Genomic DNA, 23,966 nt, shown 5'->3' with positions numbered 1-23,966 from the left:
TGCCCCTTCCCCCTCAGTGGTCCAGGTCCCATTTGTATTTCTGAGAACAATTGGGCATCTTCTTTTCATCATAAGAAATAGAGAAAAAGCAACAATAAGCAACATACCTGGTTAAAGCTAGGTAGGCTTCATTTTACTATGCCATATGGAAATAAAATATGGTCTATGATAATTATTGCTATTAATTTCACAAAAAAAGGCATAATAAATTTTTGTGTCCTGATCATGTTGTTTTATACAGTATAACATCATGACATCAAAGTTATCTATAGTGTCTTTCCCCCAAGCTGCACACATTCACTTTATTATGTTTTCTAGTTTGTTACAGTTATCAGTCACATCCCACATTCAAAAAAATATTATTACAGTTAGTTCTAATTATTCAGCAATATAACTCATGTGGAAACGGAAACCACAGATACTGAAACATTGAGCCTATGGGGAAAAATGGGGTTAGGTTCTGACAATGTATTCACAATTATAATTGTATAATAACCCTCACTTATTCTGTTTTTCTTCTCGGTACTCAAATGTGGCACTTGGTGGCCACGGCCCACCTGCCAAGTTGTTTTGCTTGCCTATGGTAAAGTCATCCCAGATGGAGGATCGCAGGAATCGTGGGAAAGAGGGGTCCTTTCATCAGATTGGCTGGCCCAGCACTGTTTCAGCCGTGGAATGGCCAAATGGGGGAGGCAGCTTGAAGGATGAGGTCTCCAGGACTCTACACAAATCCAAATCTTATTATGGGATATATCATCTACTGTTAAATTCTGCTCTGTACTTCTAAAATTTATATTTTTTATTTCTTACTATATTGAGAAATTGTTCTGTTCTGTGTAATGCATTGTATTGTATTGACCCCCTTCTTTTGACACCCACTGCACGCCCAACCTACCTGGAAAGGGGTCTCTCTTTGAACTGCCTTTCCCAAGGTTTCTTCCATTTTTTCCCTACAAGGTTTTTTTGGGAGTTTTTCCTTGTCTTCTTAGAGAGTCAAGGCTGGGGGGCTGTCAAGAGGCAGGGCCTGTTAAAGCCCATTGCGGCACTTCCTGTGTGATTTTGGGCTATACAAAAATAAACTGTATTGTATTGTACAATACACTTTTCCTACTCATTACCATAAACACACAATTTTTTGTACCAAAAATCAACTAAGCTCATCACAACATGTCTAGTCCCAGGTCCCCGGGGTCACTCCATCTCATGTGTCGCTGCTGAGTGATTGGCATCTCAGAATATTTTTTTTTACTCTGCATGACCATTAATAGGTACAATTATATGGTGGATATTGGTTATACTGTTATAATAATTTGATAAGTGAATATGTAGGAAGGAAATCCAAGGACAGGGAGGATTTGCTGTATACACAATGACTGTTTTTTCACAACTTACTGCATTTTCTGCCTTTGAACTGATGTGCATTGCAATAGAGTTTTCCACGGGGGCAGGTAAAGGTATTGCCTTACATCTGTGGTCATGTATTGTGGGTGTCTTGTGGGTGAGGGTTAATCTAACAAACTATAGTGGTAGAAAGTGTAAACTTCATGCATTTTAAGCAATAAATGCGCTACAAAGGACCATAGTTATCTACCTGTTTAAAATTCAATCAAATTCTTGTGAGACTGTATGAAGTATTCTTTTCAGGTCAGCATGACTGTCATAGTTGCCAGAAAGGGCATTTTTACCTTCTTTTCTCTTTAGGGTGGAAATAACTTTTAACTTTTCCTCATCTGAATTGTGAATTCAAAACCCTTTTTAAATTGCTTTTTTGAAATGCTTTTTTGCTAAGCAATCTTTGGTAATGACTTCTTTGCTTTTGTTTTTTTTTAACACAATTTTGTCTCTCATTTTGGCATGAACACTGATCTTCTGATATTGACCCTTTTTAAGGCTTTCATCATTTCTGTTGTTAAAGTCCATGTGGTATTTTGTGTAACTAGATGGGAATTCTTTTTTGCTCTCTTTCACCTTTCTGAGATGTGTTATATTAGAAAAATAATGCATGTGTGCAGCCAAGTGGGTGTAGTCTGGTAATCTTACATAATCAACAGTCATAGTGTAATATCTACAAACAGAGTAGGATTGAAAGTGAGCAAACAGACATGACGATGGCCGAAAAAAAGAGTCAATATTGGTAGTTAAAAAAAAAAAAAACGAGAGTCAGGCCAAATTGAGAGACAAAAATTGTGGTCAAAAACAAACGCAAAAAAATTATTACCAAAGATCGTTTAGCAAAAAAGCATTTGAAAAGGCAATTTGAGAAGAGTTTTGAATTTACAACTCGAATGAGAAAATGATTTCCTGGTGACCTTTAACACTGTGATGTCCTATCATGACCACAGAGGGCACACTCCTAACATTTGCACTAACGACTGGGACTCCAAAATGGCAGCGAATGTGAAAAACAAAATTATTAACCTTCAGAGTGAAGGATAATCACTACAATTGTTTGTCAGAATCAGACTCAGTGACGAAAAATCTAAACAAGTATAAGAGCATCAGAATTCATATAGAAAAATGTATTAAAAAATCAGAAAATGGAACTCAGTCCTACCACACGGACAAACATTATTTCCAAGGTTTTGTAAATTATAATCCCCATGAAGCTACGTCCAAATATGAGTGAAATTAAAAACACAGAAATAAAAGTGGGTACCAGTTTGTGTTTAGGATTACAATGTAACAGATCTTGCAGTTTTAAAACACCCTTTCTTTCATTATGAAACACTACCCACTAAAGATTTGTGCATGTCACAGATGTACTTATTAAATATTTCTGCTGTCATCTTGAAGGTAAGAGTCAAAATATCTGAGGGTTTATATTGAGAAAGGCTGACTATTGTCAAGCCAGGCTGTATTCAATCAGCTGACTCTAATTAGCCTTTTAATTATGTTAATTTATCTAGGGGCCAGTTGTTTTTCACAAAATGGCAGTTATTGAATAATTTTGTTCATTCAGTAATTGACATCAGCATAAAATGTATTATTAGTTCACTCATGAGCCCTTTTCCTAATATTAATTTTTTTAGGGCCAGTAAATGTTTAGTGTTAAAAATCTGCAACAATAGCAAAAGCCAATAAGAAGGCAAATACTTTTTCTCAGTACTGTATTTCTTACATTCACATGGTCTTGCAGCCTGACTGCTTTAGTTAAATCTGCAAATTAAATGTATTACTTAATTATCAGGATCAGGTGATCTTGAGGGAGTTCCAGTCGAAGTCTATCACATTGATATTGAATGTGCACTCATAATTTGGTACTGTAACTACTGATGATTTATTGTATTCATGTAGAACTTCTGTGTTGAATCAGGGATGAAGGAACAGATTATACTCTTAGCATTTAATTGGAAAATCCACTTGGGGTACAGGGCTGAAAGGGCATCTAATGAGGCTAACACAAGTAGAATAATTATTTCAGCCATATGGGTACAGGTGTTCTGAGCTCAGCAATTTTATGTTGGAAATGAATCTCAATGCAAATTAAACAGAGACAGTGTAAACAGATTATTCAAATAATTAAATAGGTAGTTTGTTACATTTACAGATATTGATTAATAATATTTAATTGTATTCATTAAAGCTTTCAGGTTATGGATGTGGTCCTATATTCTGTTTGGAGTGGATAATTTAAATAAAAAAATATGTATTATGTTTTGTTATGAAACAAAATTATTATTAATTTTTTTTTAGTTATGAAACAAAATTTGATTGGAAGCATGGATATGGAAGTTGTTTATTTTTTATTTTACACAATGCATACTGGATTTGCATACATACAAAAAGCTGGAGGTTATGTTGCTGAGGAACTGAAGAAATGTTGAATATCGAAGAGGAGAATGTAAGGAGGGCTTAAAGGAAGGTGGCCTCTCTCTCTCTCTCAGAAACAGAGGTTGGCATCACCAGATTAAGGCTTTTTTGTCCATAGATTATAAACATTTTGAGACCCCCCACGCACCCCCTGAGCTGAACATTTTGTGGTAAATAGGACAAGGAGCATACTGAAGACAGTATTGTGAAGGCAAATAGGTCAGTATGAAGCTATATATTAATTCCAACATAGAAGAAAAGTGAAAAATGAATATACAATCTCTCAGTACTGAAAGTCACCAAAGATAATACAATAACAATACAATTCATACTCCCAAATGAATAGCAATTTTATTAAACAGCACCACCTGTCATAGCCTGCTATGCCTTACAATATGATTACTACACTAGGAATTGACTCAGAAAAATACATTCAACAGTGATGTCACTGGATCTTACTCTACCCTCACTGACCTCTTCTCATTGGGTATTAATTGAGGTTATTGGATGGCTTTTGTAGGCTGACCCTTTGTCAGCTGTAATTGCAGTTTCTCTCTTGCTGACTTGCAAACACAACGTTATTGCCCTTAATCCAGTACCACAGCCTCAAGAGTGACATTAACCATAGCACTACTGATGAGTCAAACTATTTGTGTGAAACTGAATTTGCATCAAAACTCATGTTTCACTTTGCAGAAATGTGTTGAGGATTACCTGGATTATTGAGACATTGAAAAAATAAGATAAACACTAACTATACATAAAACTTTAGGTAGCAATACTTCTTGTTTCTCAACTCAGAAAACCATTATAAAAATAATTTTTAGTAAACTTCACATTTAACGATTGTAAAATTTCATACAAAATGAAATTTAGCATTGGTTTTGTGAAACTTTATGTACAATGAAACTTGAGAGAAATAGCCTTCACTAGATATTTAAACACATACTGTTTAAAAGATGTTATAAACAGGGGAGTTAAAACATCCAGCATACTGAGTTTATAAAATCAACATTACAAAATGGTGGAATCCACTGTGTCCCAGTTGAACTGTCATGTTTAGGTCATGGTTCCATTCTGACACGTGTTAAGGTCACTATCTCAGTAAGAAATCTTTATTTTAAGTTTCCTCCTCCTCCATCTCCTACTTTAATCACATTGTCTCTCACAAACAGAAATATGCTACTTAAAAACTGAGCTCTATCTGGTCATTCCAAGTGTTTTCGTGTTCCTCATCATAGTGTCCATGCACATCTTGGCCTGTCCAGTACCAGACCCATAAGACAAACCCAGTCTAAAATACATTATATCCTTCTCACCATGCTTTCCAATTTCATGCCAGCTTTCACATTTCTACAGTGCTCCAAAACTTTAGTCCGTGACATCCGCAGTCCCCTTGATCTTTCAATAACTTGCCCTATAGATGTGGAAAGGTGCAACCGCCATCCAAATTTTATACTACACCTGTCTCTAAATTGCCAAATCCTTTGACAGCTTGTCCAGTTCCCCGTTCTGCCAAACCACACACCATAATGTCCGCAATTCTACCTCCATAATCATCCAATAACGTGGACTTCTGTCTGTCTTATAACACATCCACAGCATAGGTCCAATAGAAATCTTATTCTGCGAATAGAGTGCGCAGTTCTTGGCTATTCCCATTGTATTCAACAAATCCACGTCATACAATCACTTTTCTCAATTGCTTTCTACCTAAATTGAGTCATTTCACTAAGCCTGACAAAAACATTTAGCCTCATATTATTGTCTAGATCAGTGTTTCCCAACCTTTTTTTTCCTGTAGTGGCACACTTTTTATAACATCAAAATCATTTGAACAACAAATTCATCCCAAGGCACACCAGTATTTTACTAACCACAAAGACATGTACAGTATATCTCATACAAGTGCTCAACTGCCTGAAGGGGCGGGACTACCAAAGAAGTAGGTATAAAAGGTACTCCAAAATTAGCGTTCGCAGACACAGCACTTAGTAAGCACTTTGGTGGCATCTTCATGCTGCTTCCTCCCTTTGCCCACCCCTCTCTTCCTCAAAGGCAACTCATATACCCACTATCCACCAGCCTTGTGAGGCTCACTGGTGAGAACACACCCAGGGCAGATGGACTCTAGCAGGCAGGAGACATGTCTGAAATGTTTAAAACATCATGATCGCAGACAGGCGGCACAGTGGCGCAGTGGGTAGCGCTGCTGCCTCGCAGTTGGGACACCTGGGGACCTGGGTTCGATTCCCGGGTCCTCCCTGCGTGGAGTTTGCATGTTCTCCCCGTGTCTGCGTGGGTTTCCTCCGGGCGCTCCGGTTTCCTCCCACAGTCCAAAGACATGCAGGTTAGGTGGATTGGTGATTCTGAATTGGCCCTAGTGTGTGTTTGTGTGTGTCCTGAGGTAGGTTGGCACCCTGCCCGGGATTGTTTCCTGCCTTGTGCCCTGTGTTGGCTGGGATTGGCTCCAGCAGACCCCTGTGACCCTGTGTTCGGATTCAGCGGGTTGGAAATTGGATGGATGGATGGATGATCGCAGACCTGCTTTTATGCCAGCCTCTCCAGGTGGTCCTATCCTCTTCAGACAGGTCTTGACCAACTTTGAAGCTTATCCCTCACAGATTCAAACCCAGGTGCTCTACACTAGTATTCCCATGGCACAGCACACCTGGATAGCTCTCATTGTGCTCCACTGTGCCACAGCACACTGGCTGAAAAATACTGGTCTAGATGACTGCAGCTACTATCATGGTGCTTGCATTTTTCAGAATGATGTTTTTATGGTATATCGGGTCCACAGCTCACGTCAAGAGGCCAGTGTTAAATAAATAATCGGCGCAATCGCGGCTTAGTGAGGGGGCATGGTGGTTGTGTGGCTAAAGCGGTTTCCCAGGGTGATTCGTGATGTGGACGTTTCTCACCTAAGTGCACAGGTGAGAAGAGGTCCACATCCGTGATTGTTCCGGGGCTGCTGATTTGCCACAGCTGCCACGTCCTCTTCATAAATAGAAGCGCAAGGCGGTTTGGGGGTATAAGAAGAAAGAAAAAAGGAAGGAAGGAAAAAAAAGACAGAGGCTGCAGCAAGCAGCGTCGAGAGAGAGAGAGAGATAGAGAGAGAGAGAGAGAGAGAGAGCGAGCGAGCGCAGGCCCGGTCTTAGGTATTATGGGGCCCTAGGCGAAAGGGGGGGTCCAGGGGCCCCCTGAGGGGGGCGGAGCCCCCCCTGGAAGCTCTGTGAAATGTGTGAAAATTAGACCAAGGAGTCGATCCGGGGCCCCCCGGATGCCGGGGCCCTAGGCGGTCGCCTACTTCGCCTATGCCTAAGGCCGGGCCTGGTGAGTGCGCCGGTATGAGAGCGAGAGAGTGCAGGCTCGCAGGCAGGCAGCTGGACAGTGAGCCCTAGTAGGGGTGTTTGATCGACACTAGGTGGGGCAGAAGGAAGCAGTCGCTCCAGCTGAGTGATAATGGAGCTGGAGTGACCGGAGAAGAAGGACGGCTGGCCGCGTAAGGCTGTGAAGGCAACGGGAATCGGGAGGCTTGGTTGGTGAATTCCCTGATGCGAGCGTCCTGGTCGTCAAATCTCGGTCTGGAGATTGCGCGACCAAAGCCAGGGAGCGGGAGGCCTCCAGACCAGAATGAAGAAGGAAGGACAGCTGCAGGTAGGGTGGCTCCCCTGTTGCGACGCCTGGATAGGAGGAGCAGAGGGGTCACCAGTTAAAGAAGATTCCGGGCTTTGTGTTGTTATTAAGGATTGTTTCCAGCATTGTTTTAACCTCGCTGTTTTTAAGACTTTTTTCTATTGGATTTTTAATCTCCACGATTTCACTCATTTTTATGGACTATTTATTTAATGACTTTGAATGTACTGCACTTTTGAACACTTGTTTTTGTTGATTGTTTGTAATAAAAGCACTTGACACTTTTGTGCACCATCTTCTTGCTCCATTGTTGTGCCTCATTGCGAGCTCATAGGTAACATTACCGATGGTGTTGGGTTCAAGGGCTCCCGGACAGAAGATGGGAGCATGCAGCGAAACCGCATCGTCAGTTTTAGGTCTCGTACCCCCGTTGTTGTCCGCAATGCTTCGGTACAGACACTTTGAAACAGCAAACAGGGAAAGCAAAGAAAGGCATTACTTACACCACATCCAGTTAGCCAACTCCATTTGTCATAACAAGAGCGAGAAAAGTTCTATGCGTAAACTTGTCTTTTCTTTTTTCTTCAAGCAAACGGTTTATGAAGGGGTGTTTCATTAAAGAAATAACCACATTTTCTTTGATTTCAGAAATTCCACATTAAGTTGTCATCTCTCTAAAACCATGCTCGCTCATTTGTAGTTATGTTAATGGCGGATGTGAACTGTCACTATGAACATGAATTGTGCGCCAACGATTGCCCAATCATATTACATTAAAAAAAAACCTAAAACACTGTTAATTCACTGCCAATAAATGAGGGAGTGTTCGGTGTGCATAAAGCTATGTTCCTGGAAAAATCTGAAAGCAACCAATTAATGGGGCACTTCAGGCCACTTGCTTGCAAAACTATCAAGCGCTCACATTGTACAAGTCAACAAATTATTTCATGATTATTTTGCATTACCAATTTAAGTAGAGTTTTTAAAATTACTTGTGGGGGGTGGTGCCCCAGTGGCTCTCATTACAAACTGCCACTGTCATGGGAAATATCCCATGACTCATACCAGTAACGGAGCACTGCATGATAACGTGCAGTGAATACACTTGACTTGAGTATTCATAGTTTTCATACTCTTTCTCTGTACATTTAGCATTCATTTGCTCAGAGGTTGATGCGCTTGCTGCTTCCTGAGCAGCTCTTCTTTTCTCCACCCTAGTGGTCCACTTCTTCTCTTCTTTCGTCGGTATCTTTTCTCGTTAAAACTGATTAAGTCAGAGTTTGTGTTGCAATTACGTAGTATGTTTTCCTTAATTTTTCACAGCTGGCACTTAAGTCTTCAATCTGCCTCAAGAATGATTTAAGATATGAAGAGGTAGGGGAAGTGACAGTGAAGGTGGTAGGGATGAGAACTGCGCCTGTACACATACGCCACACGACCATCCTGCTGGCCGCTGCCGAGAGTTGATTCTACAATATAATAAAATTAAAAAAAAGAGGAATGACCTTAGAGGTCAATCATCACCCCGAAAGTGGATAGTAGATGTTACGTAGTATATGTGTACCAAATTTCAGGTGAATAGGTCAAACGAATTGCGAGCTACAGGTGATTTAAAATCCTTGACAGGCAAACGAACAACCACGGTAGCGTATTATATATAAAGACAGGAGTCTCCAAACCAGTCACATGCTGTCAAAACCACTGGATAAAGTTAGGGTTTGTCAAAAAAGGCCTACATCTTTCATTAGGTACCAACATTTGTTTAAAGGTCTAAAATGATTGATGATCCTAGACCATTTCATTAGTGGTCTCCTCTCCACATTCAGTCTAGATTCACCTAGGTGTTTTTAATGGCAATGCTCTTCCACACTGGGCTGTTACCCTCTGGCAGTCTCTTATTATTCATATTTGCTTCTAAAACTGATGATAGAGTATTTATAAAAACTATTCACTTTCCTCGTTAGGAGTTTCTTCACATTTTATTTGGTTACAGTATGAGTATCTTTAATTGCTGTCATTCATATAGTGACAAGGTTAAATTATTGTGGTACTCTGATTATGAAGATGCTTATGTCACATTTTGTTCCAAATATATGAATTTTTTTTCTTTCACCTGTGCTTTTACTTTTTTATCTTCATCCATCTTCTAAACACTTAAACTATATGTGACAGATGTATGGATCTCTTATTTATTACGTAAAGGTACAAGCTGAATGTACCAATGAGTAGCAAAGTTATAAAATCTACCAGGCATCATTTTTAAAAAAATATTAATGTTTGTGTTGGGAAAAATATCTAGACACTAGTATGACACTCATATGTGCTGTAGTATTGAGTATTACAAAGTGTAAAAATTAAAATCAACTGAAAGTATAAGAGAATAAGAACTGATTCATTAATTAATCAGTAGTTAAATGTAAAAATTAAGAAAGAGAAAATAGTGAATTTTATTTTTTCTTTTGAAATGATACACGTGACATGAAACTTAAGTAAACATTCTTCACACAGAAAACCATTGATACATGGAATAAGTTGGCAGTGGTATGGTTGACAGCCAAACTTTAGAGACCTTCAAATCTAGACTTGATGTTATTTTGGAAGAATTAAGTGAACAGCACTGGCAGGCTTTGTTTGGCTGAATGGCCTGTTCTTGTCCAGATTGTTCTAATGTTCTAATTTCTGCCCTACAGCTCCATGGACCTATATTTGATCCCAGCCCTGTTACTATTGGCATGGAGTTTGCATGTTCCATTGTCCCGTTTGCTGTTTATGTGTGTGTCAGTGAATGCCGTCCCCCTTTGATGGAAGGAGACTGCAGCCCCAAAACTGGAAAACACCTGTTCACTATCAATTAATTACATCCATCACAGGACTATTTAAGCAATCAGGAGGGAATAGCCAGGGAAGAAAGGAAAGGGAAAAGAAGGCCGTTACAACATATTGTTTATAAAGAAGACCGTAGAATAATGCAGTATAACTATTGTCTGTTAAGAATGAACATATTTAACTTTACATTTGTTTTTAGTGCTTTGGGGTTGATTATTTATTTGATTGTTTAAAAATCCATGTTTGCTCTCCACCCATAGTAGACCTTGTGGTGCAGATTTAACCAAATAAGGTGGAAGAACATATTTTGCATAGCTAAAGACTACTTGCTAAAGCAACCCCATCTGTAACAGCAGAGAGGCTACTTTAAGCAGAAGGGCTTTAAAATATGTAGATGTCTGAAGGCATAATCTCCATGACAAACGTGTTTCTTCCAATATCAACATAGGATTTACACATACATAAGGAAAACAAAAATATACAGACCGTGCCTGTGGCAGCAAAACAAACCACTCCACCACCATGGAACCCTCTGAGCTATATCAAAATAAAATTAATATTTATTTTACGTTATGCCTGTTGGAGTAAACACTTCTCCAGAAATGTAAATGTACATCAGTGGAAAACTTTGTGTTATGTGCCAGTCTGTTTTAGGTTATACTCACTCAATACCAATTTCTACTGGCTCAATTTCAACATCTTGTATCAATGGAAGAAAAACTGGAGCTCTTGAAGAAAAATTCACAGGGACATTGAAGAACGTGCAGCCTTTGCATAGATGATCACCAGACATTACTACAAACCCCATTTCCTGGAGCTTTGAGACAACACTACTACTAAAGCTCCATTATGACATCTAGAAAGAAATGTGTGTTATTTACTGTAGTTCTTGAAATTTTACATGATATCGTGAATTTATTTTTGTTAGAAAGTTTAAAACTAGACCTTTAAAACACATATACCAGATCTAGCATTACAATTCACAATTGTCCCCAGTATGTTGATATCTTCCCTTTTATGTGTGCAGAACAAATAGTGAATTGTCTTTCAGAATGTGTGTATTCTCCATACTTTAAAAAACAAAAATTAAAAGAATATTCCTGAATCTTTAGTTCTGTTTATCATCTATGTCTTTTTAAATATTTAAGCACTTACCTTTAACTTATTGTATAATTTTTGTATTTAAGTATGTCTCTCTATTATAAAAAAAATCTTGGAAGCAGATAAATCTTGGAAGGAGACGAGACGTGATTTTCTCAGAGAGACATTTTCATATCCCGCAAGTTGAGACGTTCTGCCAAGAGATTTAACAACGCCTGGGGACGGAAATAAAAGACAAAGAGTAGATGACAAAGTAGAATGTCGTAAAGAATTAAAAAACATTGGCGTGATACACATGCAGAGCAGGTTAGAGATAATGGAAGTACGAAAATTTGAAAGTCTCAAAAAAAGGATAGTAAAGATTGCATTAGCACAAACAAACAGAAATTATTAATCGGTGAAATAACAGAACAGCAAAAAGAGATCGAATATATTGTTTGGATTTAAACTTTAAGTCAGAGACTTGTAGATCGTCTAATTCGTGTTGAATCAGGGAAAAAAAAAATTAGTGTTTCTTCCCAATGAAGAGGCATATCCACGAGAATTAAAAGATTTGTTGTTGAAGCCCCCTAGTTATACTCTATATTGAGGGTAACATGGATGGACTTTGAATAGGTTTGGTGCCTTCATCTGCCTTTTTCCACCTGGGCTTTCTGCTGCTTTCTGCTGGCTTTAAAGTGACATGTATTTGGTTTCAATGATAGCTGTGAAGTATGTTTACTGTGAGCACACTGCACCTTCTGATGTCCAGAGTTGGTTATAGACTTACACTTGTTAGGATTTTTTTTAAACCAAATTAGTTTTACATTTGCCCTTAACAAGCAACAGGGACAAATGGCTGTCTTTTACACCATGAGTGCTACTATTCAAGACTGCCGTCACAACTGCATTGCTGTCTGTGCCATCTTCATGTCATGTGCACACTCAATGGTGGACGTTATCACTAAAGATGACCTGATGCCCATTCTTGGCATACACATCTGTTTACAAGTGCACAGTGGCTGACATGCTGATAGAGGCCTGTGATCCAAAGAAGACTGCATCATTATAGATGAAGAACAGAATGCTGGTGATTGCAATGGCAGCCTGTTGTATGGTCCACAGTTAGCACCCATCATCATCACTTAGAATATCTAAAAAATTCAAAGAAACTTTGTTTTTGACAGAGGAGGCATGTTTTATTAAAAAATGGGGGATGTCAGAATTTATCTTCTAAATATTCCCTTAGTTATACACTATGTGTTGTGTCATTTTCATACCTCCTGTTCCTGTTAGAGTGAAAGGAGGGCAGTAGAGATATCCATTCTAATTAGATGATTAATGGCAACAGCACTGTTACTTACTGTAGATATGCTTAATATATAGAGTGGTATGTGCAGTGGCCATGCTGAGATGCTGCTTTGTCTACTCTGTGAATATGTTTTCAAATGTATTTTAATAGATGCACCACAGGATAAAGATTGTGCCTGGCTGATAGGGGGACTGCAGCTACATTCAGAGACTGTACCAACGGGGACTTGATGACCAAGTATATTAATCAAATAGAGTGAGAAGAACAATTTGTAGTTAAAGACGATCGGTTGGTGGAGTATATAAAGCAGGCAGATGATGCTCTCCCACAGATTATATCAGAGACTGAAAGCAACTATGATCATTGATCCACTGACAAGACCTTCTACTTCCTCTTTGGTCATGGGTGACAGCACATGATCCTGGACTGGCTAAATACTTTTAACTTTCTTCATTCAGTTGTTGCTAATGGGAAGTGTTTCCTGTACTTTGGTGTGACATCTTTTCTCTGTGCAGGAGCTGGAGTAGAATACCTGGGGAAGGAATATTTGTCACAGGAACTGCAAGATTAGTTTGTCAGCACATTACAGTGGTATAGAAAATAATACTCCATAAAGCTAAACAGAAAGGGATGGGATCCAGTAAGAAATCTAGTTTTTCAAGGTGGTTTTCATTTCTATAGCATGGTAGGGATGCATGGCCAGCAGTCACTATGGGAGTTTCATCCAATATCATAAAATGTAAAAATATTACTTTGAAACAAATACTTTCTGGATAGAAATTACTGGACAATGCCAATTTTTCATTACAGAATGGAAGAACTTTACATTCATTATACACCCATAGGAAAAAAATATGTTTAAGGAGAACCTCTTATAGTCCTAGGTAATGGTCAGAGGTCTAGCCTACATCTTGCATTTTCTAGATTTTGGAGATGGAAGATATCACATTTTAGATGATTGCCTTTTTATTCTCCTTTGTATGATTACATATAAACATGCCCATCTTAATGAAAAACAATCTTTAAAAAGTGTGTTCTAGAGCAGGGATGGATTCCCAAGTTTAGTCCTGCTGTACCACTGTGACTACAGATTTTCATGCCAACCATTTTCACAAATCACTGTGTCACTCTTATGTCTTTTCTGTCTGATTGTTTAGCTTGCCCTTTTTTCTTGTCTTATTCTGGTTTTAAAAATGTGCTCTAGTATGAAATTTGCATTTAAAAGAAATTTATAAATGTGTTTTCTTTCTCATAGTTTTAAACATTTAATTTTCTCTTACCATTTTTCTCTTACCATTTCACCTTATTTCTGTGGAGTTTGCCCCTAAAATTGTATTCAGATACTGACAGTGAGTGTTGAGATGTGCAGACACAGGTGCACATAAGACTGAATATTAAAACAGCACCGCTACTTTAATGTTACATCCATTTGAGTGCTAATGTACCATATAATAAAACACTAAGGTCTGTGTGTCCAATCCCACGGAGCAATCTGATTGGTCAGTTTGACTTTGGTAGCGCATTGAAAGAGGAAGTGCAAGTGTCAGATGCACAATGAGGAACAAAGGCTCATGCTGAGAGAGTTGCTTTCAACGGTGGAAAATATAAAACCAGACAGGAGGTGAGAAAGGTGCCTTAAAAAATAATGACAGAGTTTGAGAAGCAGGCTAAATGAACATGCTTAACAGAGAGAAGACTGGTGAAGAGACTTTCAGACACACACAGATTCAATCACTGAGGGTACACACAGGCCAAGAGATAGCAAATATTTTTTAATTATTTTATTACAGGTACCATGACTAGTCCATGTGTGGATAGCGCTTTGAGTACTGAGAAAAGTGCTATATAAATGTAATGAATTATTATTATTAAGTAATACAAGACTTAACTAAGTGGTCCTCATGTTCAGTCCTGTGAATCACCATAACATGCCAATGTTCATTCCAACAACATTCTGCTTCTAAACGGACTCCTGCCTTTATTAAACAAGCTGTGATTTACCAGTTTTTGCCATTTTTGTGTCAAAATCTAGAAATGAAAAAAAACATTTGCTAATTTTTTAGGGAATGTATCAAGCATTTATGTGTGATATTAATTATTGGTCTTTTTCTTTCTTTTTTAAGATTTTACTCTTTTTTTCATGTTCTGGTTATTTAGGCCTTTTCTTAATAAATAGCCCACAAGTGAATTTTATACTGAACTACCTGCTACCTTTATTATTCCATGTCCTTTGAACCTGTGTCTCTACTGCTCATGGCTAATCACCAGTAACTGGATACAATCAAAGAAATAAACTCCACAGGAAAAGATCAATTAAAAAAATGGTAAAAGAAAGTTATTTCAATATATAGGAAAAAAGGGCAAATTTCTGCATGTTTAAATGTAATGTAAATATACCAGCACATATTTTTGAATGTATAATAAGTGAAGAAAAAGACTAATTAAACAATTAGATCATTTAGAAGTAAGACAGAACCATTTATTTGTGAAATTACTTGGAATGAAACCTGGAGGCATGGTGGGACCTGAGGACTGAACTTGGGTCCCCTTATTTTAGAGAAACAAAATAAACCATATTCTAGAGGTTTACATCAATTCTTATTTAGCAATTTTGTCATGCTATTGTGTCCTAGCTGTTTTTATATTTTTATCAGGCCTCTCTAGGTATATATTGTGTCACTGCATCACTGAATGTTTTTTTTTTCTAGTATTTTTATTTTTGATATGTGTATATGTTTTCAGCCAGCACATAAAAAAAAGTATTAAAATGTGAATACATCAATACTTGAATTGTAAATAAACAAAATTTGTAATAAAATCTCCATTATGTTAACACTCTCATACACATGCTATCAAAAGATATCTACAAGTACTCCCTTTGCAGCATCTCTCATTAATCAATGTAAGGCTCAGGAAGAAAAGTAATCAATATTTCAACCTTTGCTGATGGGTAGCCACTGATGCTGAATGTTTTGCTGATTTATTGTGTGTTGTGTATGATAAATTTCTACAGTGTTATAAAGGGTGAAGCACTGTATACATGTAATTTACCTAATCATCTTGCCTGTTTTTTGGTTATTGGTAATGTAATGACGTTTCTCCTTCTTTCGTATGCAGGATGTAATTTCCAATTAATTAGTTTGTTGCATAGACTTGACGCAACTCTTCTTTTAAAAGTTCAGCAACTTTATTTCGCACAACAATAACAAATTAATCTTATAACAATTTGTAAATATTAAGGCATGGTCAAAGTCTGCATTGCTCCATTTCCTTCTGCCCACCAATTTCCCACATCCATGATCACACAACACCTATCTTGCATGCGCACAAGAATTCTCATTGAAACACATGAAATTAATAATGGTGAATTTACAAATATTTAAAACTACTCTTGTTTAAATTAAAAGGTTCACTTACATTACGGCTCTTACAGGCAATGCACTTGCCTGTACTCTCTAATTAAAGACCATAATGGTAGTTAATACAGGAAATCTTTTTGTAATCATGAAATTCTATAAAAGGGCAAACATGGTTCAGTAAATCACAAATCATTTGCATGTTTTTGGTGTTCCTTTTTGAAAATGTTTGGCTCAATCAGACATGAAGAAATATGGGAATCACTGAATCATCTACAAAAACATTATTTCCTGTTTACTTAAATCTAGGTCAGTAGGTATCCGCTAAGAAAGGACATTTCAATATATCATTATTTAGGGGTAACCACCCCACAAAACAGAAAAACTACATACAGTACTCCAGAATCTCAAAAATGCTTTGAATGATTTGATTGAAATTGGGTGACATTATAGAAAAAAGAAAATTAGCCAATATATCTTTGTTTTTTTGTTGTCAAATATTTTATTTAGTAATATTTATTAATATCTTGCTAACATACGTGCTCTGTGCTCCACTGACAGGGGGCTTATGCAAACAAAGAATGGTCTTAATGTGATTCATGGGCCATGTAAATAGTACCAGTAACCAATAGGCAGGGTATCCAGACAACTGAAGATGAGGCGGTGTCATGAGCAGGAAAAAACTGATGTGATCATGTTGTGAAACGGAAAGAGAATTTTCAGCAAAGCTCAAGGAAGATGCAAAGCTCAATGGTTAGTAAGCGCTGTTTTTTACTGTTAGTTATGAACTGGCTCTCATCATCTTAGTTATCCATCTTGTTTCAACAATCTTCAGCCCCTGGGAGTAGCTCTGAAAACTACAATAGGAATTGATAACCCCACTTAAATTGTGCAGTATCTCAGTATTGGTCTTATATCATGTCAATTGAATTTCTAATGGAGAAGCCTCAGAAATTGTGTCAAGATGCTTGAAGCTTCTGGTCCCTGCTTCTCATTCTTCATGTTAATCTCATCAAAGGCATGAGTGTCACTCATAGGTATTTATGTATATCTATTTCAAACACTGATTTCAATATACTGTATATTCACATCTGTGGACTTTAAAGACTGCATGTAACTGATGAATAACACAAAAAGAAATACTTGAGCGAATGATATAAACAAATGAACATTGTAAACATCTAATAATGATAATAACAAACTCAAATTTCTCATTATTCCTACTGTGAAAGATTGAGGCACTGTTGTCCCCTTGAACCCTCAGATCAGACGTCAGACACCAGATAAAAATCCAATTATTATTTATTTTGTAATAATAATGTGCACCAAGCACCCTTCTCTCCACAATATTCATAAATAAATCAATAATCAATACAATAAACCAATCCTCCTCTCCCAGACGCGTTGCCACCCTTCCACCCAGCTCAGCTCAACGTCTGGGCTTTCCCATAGTCCTCTTATACTCCCCGACCTGGAATTGGCTCCAGCCCAGCAGTCCATGAGTCCCTATCACTTCTGGGTCAGATTAAAAGTCCTTTTCTTCAACCCGGAAGCACTTCCGGGTTATAGGGCACATACAAGTCCTTGGGCATCCCTGCAGCATACCCTGGTGGGCCCCACGGTGTCCAGCAGGGTTGGGAATAAAAACTCCATTGTCCATGATTCCCTGCTGGTCTTTGGGGCACTCCCATGCTACAGGGAGGGCTCCATCTAGCGGCCTGGGGGTATTGACCGGGATGAATGGCCGGCCATATCTCACACTACTAATTTCATATTCAATTCAAAATAATACACTTTCTTATACAATAGTGTTTTGCAATGACCATCAACAAAAGTCATAAGTAGGAATTAATCTGATGCATCAATGTTTTACTAACGGATAATTGTGTACAGCATAAGAGTAAGCACCCTCAGTCACCTAACACTGCAACATTATTATTACTTATTATTTGAGTGATGCCTTTATCTAAGACAACTTACAACAATTACTTATATACCTTCTGTTTTTACAGATGGAGCACAGGCAGGTGAAGTAACATGCTCATGATCACACTGTGTCAAAAGCAGGAATTTGGAACCACACATTCAGGGTTTGAAGGCCTAGGTCCAAAGCCTTAGCCACTACACCACACTGCCCACCAGCAATGTAAGCCCTTTGTAAAAAAAAAACCTACAAGGTTTGTGTACAGAAAAACACATAGTTACATAGTACTTCTGATACAACTAATTAACCAATGGCACCATAACGGAGGTCTATTGTCTTACAAAATCGAAACAAAGCAATAAAGATAAAATTCCCTAAAAATTACACACTCATCAATGTTAATGTTATGTTCCAGTTTTCATCAGTCTATCATTTCTTTGCTTGACAGTAGTGTATGTAGCTCACATAATCCTGTAGCCTATACATTTGATAAGGTTAGAATCCATCCATCCATCTATTTTCCAACCCACTGAATCCGAACACAGGGTCACGGGGGTCTGCTGGAGCCAATCCCAGCCAACACAGGGCACAAGGCAGGAACCAATCCCGGGCAGGGTGCCAACCCACTGCAGAATAAGGTTAGAATGTAAGAAAAATGTAATTCATTTGACTGTGCTGGTTCTTTGTGTTTCTTATCTCAGATTTTTGCTTAGTCTTTTTTTTTGGAACTTTTGCAAATGCATATATGATGACAATTTCTAAAATAATTTTCATTTCATTTAATAATGTCTCCTGTCTGTTTAACAGCTGCAGGTAGCACATACATGGTTGTATCTCTGCATTCAGATTGATATTGCATTATTCCCCAACTGGCAGCTCGTCATCTACTGTGTGTTAACTAAGTTCTCATGCCGTGAAGCGAATGAAATTCAGCTCTTGGCACCTGGTAGAGTAAAATGCAGAAAGACATGCTTTCAGTTAGGAAATGTTTAGACTGACATTTGCCGTTAATGTTGACTGTTCAATCACATCTTGATATTGTAAAGTAAGTGTATATTGAATTCCTTTCAGCATTAGTGAAATTAATAAAATATACACTTACTTCGGGGTGGAACAGTGGTAGTGCTGCCGCCATGCAGTAAGGAGACCTGGGTTTGCTTCCCGGGTCTTCCCTGCGTGGAGTTTGCATGTTGTCCCCGTGTCTGCATGGGTTTCCTCCCACAGTCCAAAGACATACAGGTTAGGTGCATTGGTGATCCTAAATTGTCCTTAGTGGGTGTGTGTACACTCTGCGGTGGACTGGCGCTCTGCCTGGGGTTTGTTCCTGCCTTGTGCCCAGTGTTGGCTGGGATTGGCTCCACCAGACCCTCGTGACCCTGTGTTAGGATATAGCAGATTGGATAATGCCATGCCATTTAAATTGAGGAAGCAGGTTCTCTCCCCTCTTTTACTCCATTTATGTTTATTCATTTATTAATTTATCTATTCACTTATCTTTACTAGCATAAAGTTTTACACTGCTGGCTAAGCTCTTTCTCAGGGGTGGGGGTTGATTTGTGTAGAACCTTTTTTTTTGTAAATCTTGAGTCATGTGTATGGAATATTATTTGATTTTAATAAAATCAATAAAATTTAAAAAAAAAAGAAATACATTGAGGAGTGTGGTTCAAGATGTGATTCTTTGTAGAGTTTCAATGTTCACTTTTGTTAAAGTTAATTCCATTTCAAGTCCACTCAGTCTATGCACAGATTGTTGACAATAGCTTAAAAACTTATTTTAATCAGATGTAAAATATTGGCATGGAGTAGGAAATCTCATATTTTTCCAAATACACTTCTTCATAAAAATACCAAAAGTAAATAAAGACTTAAAAAACTAGTTGTTGTTATGATTAAATGCAAAATAAAATGCAAAAATGATGTCTAGCCTCCCAAAATTAATAAAGAGGCTGTTTAAAAATAGTGAAGATTTATTACAACGGAAATAGAAATATAGTAAAATGTCAACAAGAGAGCAAACGAAGTGGACCCAAAAGATGCTCACAAACAACAAACTTCCACAAATAATTCTCAGTGTTGATCTGGAGGTCTTAACCCTTTGCTTGAAAATACAATACCAATATTTTACCATGGTTAGAGTGGTAGCACAGAGCTGTCATTCCAGCTTGAGTTTGCATGGAATTTGCATATTCTCTCCATGTATTTATGGATTGATTGGTACCAGTGGGTGTCAGTGAGTTTACTCATTCACAATCATTGTCTTCAGTTTTGTATTACCGTATACTTAGCAAGAGTTACTAAGTATATGCTATGAAATTCAGTAATTGGTTTGTGGTACTTCATTATGTTTCATCATGTTTTGGCTGTATCTCATACATTTTCATTCTATCATTTTTTTGTGTGTGCAAGACATGCCACAGAAAGTGTATGTTAATATGTTTTGATTGATCCTGTGAACTTAGTGTCTTTGTGCAGGAGTCTTAGCTCCTTCAAAAGGCTAAGGGTTTTACTAAGAAAATGCAATGCAGTGTCATCAATTCAGTTCAGATTTATTGTTATACGTACAAAGTACAACAAAACTCATATGTGCGCTGATCACCATGATGCTGATGCTTGGTATGAATCTCGCTATATAGACTATGTATAATAACAACACAGACTGTAGTAAGCAAAAAGGAAAAAATAATAATATGATTTGAGCACACATCTACCAGTTGTTATAAGTCTTGGCAGAACACAGTCATAGATGAAACAGAAATATAGATGCAGCATGTAGCTTTGGATATTTGGTGTAACAGCAGAGGTCTGGAAAGATGTGTCTATGTCAAACATTCACCCATGACACCCACTGCAAGCAAGATATATATCATTATCTGAAGAATATAGTACCAAGAATCTGAAACGAAAACTATTACTTTCATTTTTTTGTTATCATAAGCATGCCACAAAAAAGCAGAAGGCTCATTTTCTTAAATTGAAAATTTACTGCTTCACAGTGGAGGCATTTGTTAAGTTTTTTACTTTACATTAGTACCAATAACCTCCATTATAAATGCAAGTGCAGGGTAGATATTTTTTTTAATTTATAAAAAATGATTCATTTGAGAAAACAGTTTCATGTGGTAAATTAATATATACAGTAATCCCTCGCTATATCGCGCTTCGCCTTTCGCGGCTTCACTCCATCGCGGATTCTATATGTAAGCATATTTAAATATATATCGCGGATTTTTCGCTGCTTCGCGGGTTTCTGAGGACAATGGGTCTTTTAATTTCTGGTACATGCTTCCTCAGTTGGTTTGCCCAGTTGATTTCATACAAGGGACGCTATTGGCAGATGGCTGAGAAGCTACCCAACTTACTTTTCTCTGTCTCTCTTGTGCTGACTTTCTCTGATCCTGACGTAGGGGGTGTGAGCAGGGTGGCTGTTCGCACACCTAGACGATACGACTCTCGTCTAAAAATGCTGAAAGATTATCTTCACGTTGCTCCCTTCTGTGCAGCTGCTTCGTGAAGCGACATGCAGCACGGTGCTTCGCATACTTAAAAGCTCAAAGGGCACGTATTGATTTTTTTATCTGTCTCTCTCTCTATCTCTCTCTCTCTCTCTCTGCTCCTGATGGAGGGGGTGTGAGCTGCCGCCTTCAACAGCTTTGTGCCGCGGTGCTTCGCATACTTAAAAGCCAAACAGCACTATTGATTTGTTTGTTCCTTTGAAGAGGAAGATATGTTTGCATTCTTTTAATTGTGAGACGGAACTGTCATCTCTGTCTTGTCATGGAGCACAGTTTAAACTTTTGAAAAAGAGACAAATGTTTGTTTGCAGTGTTTAAATAACGTTCCTGTCTCTCTACAACCTCCTGTGTTTCTGCGCAAATCTGTGACCCAAGCATGACAATATAAAAATAACCATATAAACATATGGTTTCTACTTCGCGGATTTTCTTATTTCGCGGGTGGCTCTGGAACGCAACCCCCGCGATGGAGGAGGGATTACTGTACTCTGATTGTGAAGAAATAACGTTGACCTGAAAAATATTGAACTTATCATTTAAGTCAGTGACAATGACTCTAAGCACCATTTGCCAGTGAAGAAGAGAAGACAATTTTTCAGGTTGGGGTTACATTCAGAGCAAACTCCTGAAGCATATCCTTAGTTTGAGGAAGCTCTCTGTCCATCCTCCTAGAGCTCCAGTTAATTTATCACACTTAAAGTTCAGCCATTATTTAAATGTGAAGGGAAGGGAACCCCATCATAGCCCGTTGACCCCATTATACAGGAGGAGCTCATGCCCACTGTAGAGAAAACCTTTTCTATTTGTAGACAGATTGGGACCTTCCGTTGTGAAACCAGTTATAAAAACGTTCAGTCAATTAAAGATCAGTGGCTCAACAACAACAAAATATGATATGGCAAAAATGTATTTAAAAAATAAAGTAAAGATTTGAGAACACAGTGAATTTAGAAAACAGCTTAGCAAGTAATATCTTCATACAACAGACATTTTGTTACTTGGAACAAGAGGAGACCTTGAAATACATATACTGGAAACTGGAGGGCATAATATATTGATAAAATACATGTATGTATACTGCAAATAATGTAGCTGAGTCATAGTTGAAAATTAACATAAATATAATCGAGCTATATATATATCTTTGCCCTTAGAAAATTTTACACTATGCAACAACATTTATTTATATAGCACGTTTTCATACAAATGACGTAGCTCAAAGTGCTTTACAGGATGTAGAAAGAGAGAGAAAAAAGAAAAAATATAAAAATAAAATTAGGCAATACTAATTAACATAGAATAAAAGCAAGGTCTCCAATGGCCAGGGAGGACAGAAAAAACAAACAAAAAAAAAACTCCAGATGGCTGGATCAAAAAAAACCAAAATCTGCAGGGGCTCCAGGCCACAGGACCACCCAACCCCCTCTAGGCATTCTACCTAACATAAATGACCTCAATCAGTCCTCATGGTTTTCAGGCTTCACATGGAAGAACTTGATGATGACGGTTATATGAACCTCTGGTCTTCAATCCATCAATGTAGGGACAACACAATGCTTTGAAAAGCAAAACTGGAAAAAGAACAGCAGAGAAAGTAGTGGTTAGTATGGATTTCAGAGCCACAAAAAAAAAAAGATAATTAAATGCATATACAGAATATCAGGGTTAAACTAAAATGAAGCTATGAGAAAGCCATGTTAAAATAATGAGCTTTCAGTAGCTTTTTAAAGTGCTCTGCCATATTAGCCTGGCAAATTTCTATCGGTAAGCTATTTCAGATTTTAGGTGCATAACAGCAGAAGGCTGCCTCACCATTTCTTTTAAGTTTAGCTCTTTGAATAATAAGCAGACACTCATTTGAAGATCTAAGGTTACGATTTGGAGTGTGAGTTGAAAGGCATTCTGAAATATAAGATGGAGTAAGATTATTTAAGGCTAAATAAACCATAAGCAGGATTTTAAAGTCAATTCTAAATGGCACGGGTAACCAATGTAGTGACATCAAAACTGGGGAGATGTGCTTGGAATTTCTTTTCCTAGTTAAGATTCTAGCAGCTGCATTCCGGACTAGTTGCAGTCGATTGATGTCTTTTTTGGGTAGTCCTGAGAGGAGAACATTACAGTGATCTAGCCGACTGAAAACAAAAGCGTGAACTAATTTTCAGCATCTTGAAAAATGATAAGGAATCTAACTTTTGCTATATCTCTTAAGTGAAAAAATGCTGTCCTAGTAATCTGATTAATATGTGATTTAAAATTTAGATCACAGTCAATAATTACCCCTAAATTCTACACCTCTGTCTTGACTTTTAAGCCTAATGGATCAAGTTTATTTCTAATACCCTCATTATATCCATTTTTGCCAATCACTAAGATTTCTGCTTTCTCCTGTGGTCAAAAATTTAAATTAACCTGCACTCTACTTATTTGTAGGAGCATCATGACAGAAAATCAAGTTCACCAGAAGGACATGAGGACAAATGGATAATTTTCAATTGTCAGAC

Source organism: Erpetoichthys calabaricus, chromosome 5 (genome assembly GCF_900747795.2).
Source record: "Erpetoichthys calabaricus chromosome 5, fErpCal1.3, whole genome shotgun sequence".
Lineage (NCBI taxonomy): Eukaryota > Metazoa > Chordata > Cladistia > Polypteriformes > Polypteridae > Erpetoichthys > Erpetoichthys calabaricus.
The sequence above is the reverse complement of the archived record's forward strand: the minus strand, read 5'-3'. Positions refer to the sequence as shown.